This window comes from Capra hircus, chromosome 10 (genome assembly GCF_001704415.2).
Source record: "Capra hircus breed San Clemente chromosome 10, ASM170441v1, whole genome shotgun sequence".
Taxonomy (NCBI): domain Eukaryota; kingdom Metazoa; phylum Chordata; class Mammalia; order Artiodactyla; family Bovidae; genus Capra; species Capra hircus.
In genome coordinates this window covers 81,540,890-81,547,949 of record NC_030817.1, presented here as the reverse complement: position 1 = coordinate 81,547,949, position 7,060 = coordinate 81,540,890, and positions in this window count along the sequence as shown.

The following is a 7,060-nucleotide window of genomic DNA, read 5'->3' as shown; positions in this document are numbered from 1 at the left end:
ATAAGCAGGAAAAAGAGAGGAGAAAAAGCAAAAGTGCTAAAACCAGGAAATTATAAGTGAATGCTTGGATTTGCTGCTGCTGCTTAGTCACTTCAGTCGTGTTCGACTCTGTGCAGCCCTATGGACTGCAGCCTGCCAGGCTCCTCTGTCCATAGGATTCTCTAGGCAAGAGTACAAGAGTGGGTTGCCATGCCCTCCTCCAGCAGATCTTCCTAACCCAGGGGTTGAACTCAGGTCTTCTGCATTGCAGGCAGATTCTTTACTGCTGAGCCACCAGGAAAGCCCATGCTTTGATTTGTTTTTGTATAATTAGATAAGTTTGGGCTTAGCATATGAAAATCTATAAATCTGTTTATTTTTTGAGTCACTGCTTGCTTCTGTTATCTAATTAGATCACTACCCTTAAGTTCCTCCTCTGTAGAAATTCTGAAATCACTGCATGACTTCTCAAAAATGCAGATTGCTGGGGCCCACCTGGGAGTCTCTAATTCATGAGGATTGGCATGAGGTCTGGGAATCTGTGTGTGTGTTAATATTTATTTATTTATTAACTTGGTCTTAGTTGTGAGTGGGATCCTCAATCTTCATTGCAGAATGCGGGATCTTTACTTGGGGCATGTGAGATCTAGTTCCCTGATCAGGGATGGAACCCGAGCCCCCTGCATTCAGAACACGAAGTCTTAGCCACTGGAAGTCCCCTGTGTATGTTTTAAACACAGTCCCTAGGTGACTCTGTGTTTGGAAATCTCTGGGTTAAGTGACAGGAAGACTTTCCCTCCTAGGAGGAGCACCCTGGAGCCTCTGGGGTAGAGAAACCTCTCTTACATTTGCCCCTGGGTCACTACCATTCCTGCAGTGTTGCTCCCGCTGGTGTAGTTCTTGGCTGTCCAGCTGAGGGCATGTGTGAGGAATCTAGAACCCTCACTGGAGGAGCCAACAGACTGGCCTTCCTCTGGTCCTTGGGCCTCTATGTACTGACCCAAACACCAGATAGAGTTGAGTTCAGAGCAGTAAGAGGGAAACTCCCAACATTTCCAAAGGCTGTGCCAGGCTGGGCAGGGCTCCTCACTTTCCATAGGTGTCAACATGATATATGGGCTTAGTGTCCCCACTGAGTCAGAACCCCTCACCCAAATGTCATTGTCCTGCAGGCCCATTTTAAAACATTCTGTACATCCTCCCCAATGATGTAAGCTCTCAATGCCGACCCCTCTTCACAACCATTTCCTCTGTTCCCTGGAAGTTCTACTGGACAGGAAACAAATGCCTCCATTTCCCAAATCTCTGAACATGCACTCCCTCTATCTCCTGCTTTATTTGAAAGCTCACTCTTTCCTGAGGCCACTTCTGTGGACCCTCTTTGTTCAGGGTGATCTCAAGTGACCAGGAGCGGGTATTAATATTCACCTGGGCCCCCACTGTCATTTCTCAATATTTTGCTTATATTTGGGGGCAAAAATGAAAAATCCTAAGCAAAACAAAAATTCTGTTCAATTTTGAGAAACATGGCATCCAGGCAATCTGTTCAGTGTCTTTTTTCTTTTCTTTGTTGGTCATCTAATGATGGACATCTGAGTCACTTCTCAGATATCTTAAATCTACAGTGGCTTGCAGTACACTGCCTCTGCCTGCTCCCCTTCTCCCTCTCCACCACCTTCAACACCTAGGAAGAGATTGCATGGCAACGTGCATGGCAGGAAAGGTCCAATACAAAAATAGCATTCCCGCTGATTCTTTCTAGAGCAAAACCTGGAAAGAGGCAAGTCTCTTTTTGTTTCCCATTAGTAGTGAGGTTGTGGGGGTAGTAGTGGTGGTGCCTTCGGTGTGGGAGTTTCTCGGCTCAGGATGGGCCAGGAAGGGCTGAGAAAAAGGAACCAAAACACAAGTGGCCCTTATAAAGGACATAAGCTAATGGAATAAATAAGCTTCTTGTGGTTTTTAACGTTGTCTAATCTGCTTCTTAGTGTTGGAGAACTGTCTGTGTGTCGGGGGAGGAGTTATAACCTGGAATAAGGAGACTGATAATCTCTGCTTGAGTCACTGCTTACTTCTGCTATCTAATTACATCACCACCTCTGGTAATCTCTTTTTATTTTTTGTCACTTCAAATCCTTTGTGCAAAGCAGCTGGGGGTGTGTATGCGTGTGTGTGTGTGTGTGTGTGTGTGTGTGTGTGTGTTATGTGAGATATGAAAGCTCTATGGTGGGAAACCAGATAGAGCTGAGTTCAGAGCAGTGAGAGGGAAACTCCCAACATTTCCAAAACACACAAGTAGTCCACACAAGGGAAAGCACTGAAGAATACTACCACCTAAAAATTTTACGCTTTCCTTGACTCTCCTGAAACAGTGAACTTCTAGTCTTGAATACATAGTCTTCTCTTTTGTGCTCCTGATCCCTTACTCACACATGGCACCTTCACTCTTCGGTTTTCTTGAGTGCTCCAATTCTTGGACACTATCCTTTTATCTTAGTCATTCTGTCCATTCTGGACTTATTTCCTTCCCTATATAGACTAAATGATTTACCACCTCAATAAATTCACTTTCAGAATCCTTGAGTGCCTCAGTTCCTTGTCCTTTTACTTCTGCACCTACACCTAGAAACTCTAGGTCAGTGGAACTATCTACCATCTCTCTTCCTACCGTGCATTGCCTGGTGGAGAAGAATCACCAATGTATCATTACTAATTTCAGCTGCCTCTGCCTGCTTCCCTTCCCCATCTGTAGTTCTTTCTCATATAAACCCTTCTGTGATGCAAACCTTTACTACCCTCCTTAAATACCCTACCACATCCCCTCTTTTCTTGTAGTGATGGCCATGTTGCCTACATCATGCAGAATATCAAGATGCTCTAGGGGAGCATCTCACAGTGTATCCTCTCACAATCCTATTTGCCTGTACCCATCAGCCTTGGTGTTTCAGATGGTAAAGAATCTGCCTGCAACACAGAAGACCCAGGTTCGATCCCTGGGTCGGGAAGATCCACTGGAGAAGGGCATGGGAACCCACTCCAGTATTCCTGCCTGTGAATTCCATGGATAGAGGAGCCTGGTGGGCTTCAGTCCATGGGGTCACAAAGAGTCAGACATGACTGAGTGACTAACACACACACACATCTTTGCCTCCTTTTCTGGCTCTTCCCATCCAGGCAAAACCTTTGACATATCTAAATTCCCTCCCATAATTTAAAAATCTTTGTATCAACATTAAATATGTATTCCTTAGACAAATGATTATTAAACACCAGGTAGCAGGCTGGGCAATTGAGATACAACAACAAACAGGACACAGCTGCAATGCCTATTGAATTGTTTGGCACCTCTTCTCTATGAATTGCATATTCCTCCTTTATTTATTTGGTTACAGTGGGAGCTGTCATATTATTCCCTGGATGGTTTGGAGTGGGCATCTAAATCGAGGCTGGCAATCAGTCCTTTCACTGGGAAATTTGTAACTGGGACTGACAGAATCACAAGGAAACAGAATAACTAGGAGGCTGATAGGAATGGCCATTTTCTGTGATATGGACCAAGACACACAGAAAGCCGTTCTGCAACAAGGGTGAAGCTGAGGCGGATTCAAAGAAATGTACAGAGACAAGACACTTTCCAAAGAGGGTTTTTTGAATTCTTTAAGGTGCTCTAGCCTCTGGTTCTATTCCTGAGGTCAGGTTGCATCTTTGTTCTAAGATTCCAGGGTTCTTCCATTAAAATTTCTTTCTGCGTATGATAGTATTTTGTTTTAGGTTTTTGTTACTTGCAATCAAAAAGCAAGATTCTGTCATTCTTACTGAAAAGCTGGACTGCCTTGTTTCGTGAGTGCTGTCTGTTGGCACCCATTCATGTGCCTTTTGAGGATAAAATTTTAGAGGACTGCTGGGCAGCAAATGTCAGAATACTGCCTCTTACTTTCCGTCTTCATTAAGGCGTCACAAGAACGGAACATGCTCAAATACAGCTGAAAGTTGCCTGGAAACCACAAGGCCAGGGTGTAACTCTTCTGTGAAGTCCTTTTCGCCTGTTGCCAGTTGCCTGAGACTACTGAGGTCAGATAATCATGGGCTTTACTGAATTACAGCTGCCAAATTATCTATTACGCTGTTTCTACAGCTATCAATTATGCCCTTTCTCTCTTGAATCTTCAACACGTCCCTCTATATTTGCTCCTCTTATCAGCATTTAAGTCCACTCCCCTCTCAACAAAATCCGTTCGAGATTTCCCAACTCTTTCTTCCTTCTTCTTCTTCCTTGAAAAAGCTGTTCAGACTCAGTGACAAGCCTTAGCCCTCAGGTGGCCTTACTCTCTGCTATAAATGCACTTACTAAGGTTGTAATGACCACCTTATCACCAGATTCAACGGATGTTTTTCAGGTCTTACCTTACCTGACCTTTCAGGAGCACAGGACACTACTGATCACTCCTATAGTCCTGAAACTCTTTCCTTGGCTTCTGTGGTACCATATGCCTCTGGTTTTCTCTCACAAGTCTGCTTGTTTCTTTGCAAATTCCTCTTTCTGTTCTATACTTTAAACATACTGGTGTTCCTTGGCTTTTCACCTAGTCCTCAACCTTCCTTTCTGTCCTCAGCTTTCCTGGGACAATTGAAATGCTTTCTTGGCATTACCATATATGCCCGAGTATAAGACAAACACCCTACCTCTTTCAGCATACAGTAATCTCTCAGAAAAGAGGGAGTCACTTTATATTTATCCTGACTCTTAAAATGTCCTTGAACAACAAAATGCTCTTTGGGGGAATACGCATTAGTACACAATGATCTCATTCAATGTTCATCTCAGAGAAGGCAATGGCACTCCACTCCAGTACTCTTGCCTGGAAAATCCCATGGACGGAGTAGCCTGGAAGGCTGCAGTCCATGGGGTCGCTGAGGGTCAGACACGACTGAGCGACTTCACTTTCAGTTTTCACTTTTCACTTTCCTGCATTGGAGAAGGAAATGGCAACCTACTCCAGTGTTCTTGCCTGGAGAATCCCAGGGACGGGGGAGCCTGATGGGCTGCCGTCTATGGGGTCGCACAGAGTCAGACACAACTGAAGTGACTTAGCAGTAGCAGTAGCAATGTTTATCTAGAAGCCACCTGACAGAATTGGTAGGAAAGGAAACAAGGAAATTTAACACAGATTTTGAAATTACTTCTAAAAAATTTCTTCATGTTTGCAAATATTGGATGTCCTTGTAAATAAGTCTTTGAAAGATGATATAGAAGAGGATATGATAGTGAATATGATTATAGGATGAATGACATAGTGTGATTAGATATTGTGGTCTGGAATAAAATCCCCAGTGACAGTATCATCTATAGGGTCAAAAACTTAGGTGGAAGGGGAGATGAGTGTCTTAAAACTATGTCAGAGGGACTTCCATAGTGGCACAGTGGATAAGAATCTGCCTGCCAATGCAGGGGACATGGGTTCCGTCCCCAGTCTGGGAAGATTCCACATGCCACGAGCAACTAAGCTGATGCACCACAACTACTGAGCCTGTGCTCTAGAGCCTGGGAGCTGCAGTGACTGAGCCTGTGTGCGGCAACTACTGAAGCCCATGCACCCCAGCACCCCTGTCCTGCAAGAAGAAAGTCACCACAATGAGAAGCCTATGCCCTGCAACGAAGAGTAGCCCTCACTAGCTGCAACTAGAGAAAGCCCAGGCAAAGCAATGAAGTCCCGGTGCAGCCAAAAAAACTGAATAAATAAATAATTTAAAAAAATCTGCCTGCATCTGAAAAAAAAGTACTTTTTTTTTTAAAGTGATATCACAGATTCAAAATGTGACTTTGGTGATCATAAATCTGTATCAGGAGTTTCAATAAAATTATTTTTAAAATTACATTTTATAGAAATGTTTTATTTTAAAAATTACATTTTACATTTTACTTTAAATATGTAATTTAAAGTAAGTATAATTCAATTAATACATTGAACATTATAAGTGGATTCTTGATTATTTCACCTATATCTCTAAAAATTTATACATTCATGTTGACCACAATTTTATTAAGTGGATGGATTTTAATTGGGAAAATGGGGCCTCACTCTGTATTCAGAGGCACCTTACATTTGGGTATATATGGTTTAGTTGATGACTCACCTCTCTCTGGCCCAGGTCTTCCTGTGAAACTCTAGAGGTAAATAACAAACAGTTTGCTGTTTCTACTCAAATGTCACAGACACTTCAAATTAAACTTGTCCAAAGTTAAACTCACACTGTCTCCCATTACTCCTCTTCCTTGATCCCTTCTCAGTGAATGTCACCACCTTCATTCAGTGGCCCAAGCTGAAATCTGTCATCCGTGTCTCCTCTCCCCCACACACCCCTGTGGTTTCTGTCTCTTAAATCTCTCTCTTATCTGTTGCTTCTCTTAATTCCTTCTGCTTTACTCCAGGCCACTGGTATTTCCTTCCCAGACTACTGTTAACAAAAATCTGAACTGGTTTTCTAGGTCTTGTCTCTTTTTAACCTGCACTCCATGAAGCAGCCTGAGTAATCCTTCTAAAATGCAAATCTGATGTCAATTCCCGCTGCAGGGGTAGTCAAGTCCTACCCTTCTCCTTCTGTATTCGCCTCAGTTTAGAGACTCATGGTGCTCCTCTAATTCTTCATCCCTCCTCCTCTCTCCTCCCCTGCCCCCACACACAATTTAGTCAGATTAGATGCACTTACTATGTTTTCCCACACTCCTTATCTTTCCTTACCATAACACTCTTCGCACTTCTTTGTTATAATTGTTTATCTTTCCTGCTAGGCTGGGAACCTTGTCTATCTGGCTCACCGTTGCATTCTCCTAACACCTGGAAGGACCCGAGACATAGGCATTATAGACATTAAAATGAAAGGACCAATAATTTTATTATTTCAGCACATCTGGCAAATAAGAGGCCCTCAATAATAGTTGTTGAATTCATAGTCTGTTGTTGAACTAAATATATGTGATTAACTAAAGAAATGTGTAAGAAGCAAAATTAATACTATGAAGGCTTTGTCCTTAAGGAGCACATATTCTTCTGAACTGGGTTTAATCAGAGATGGTTCCCTAGAA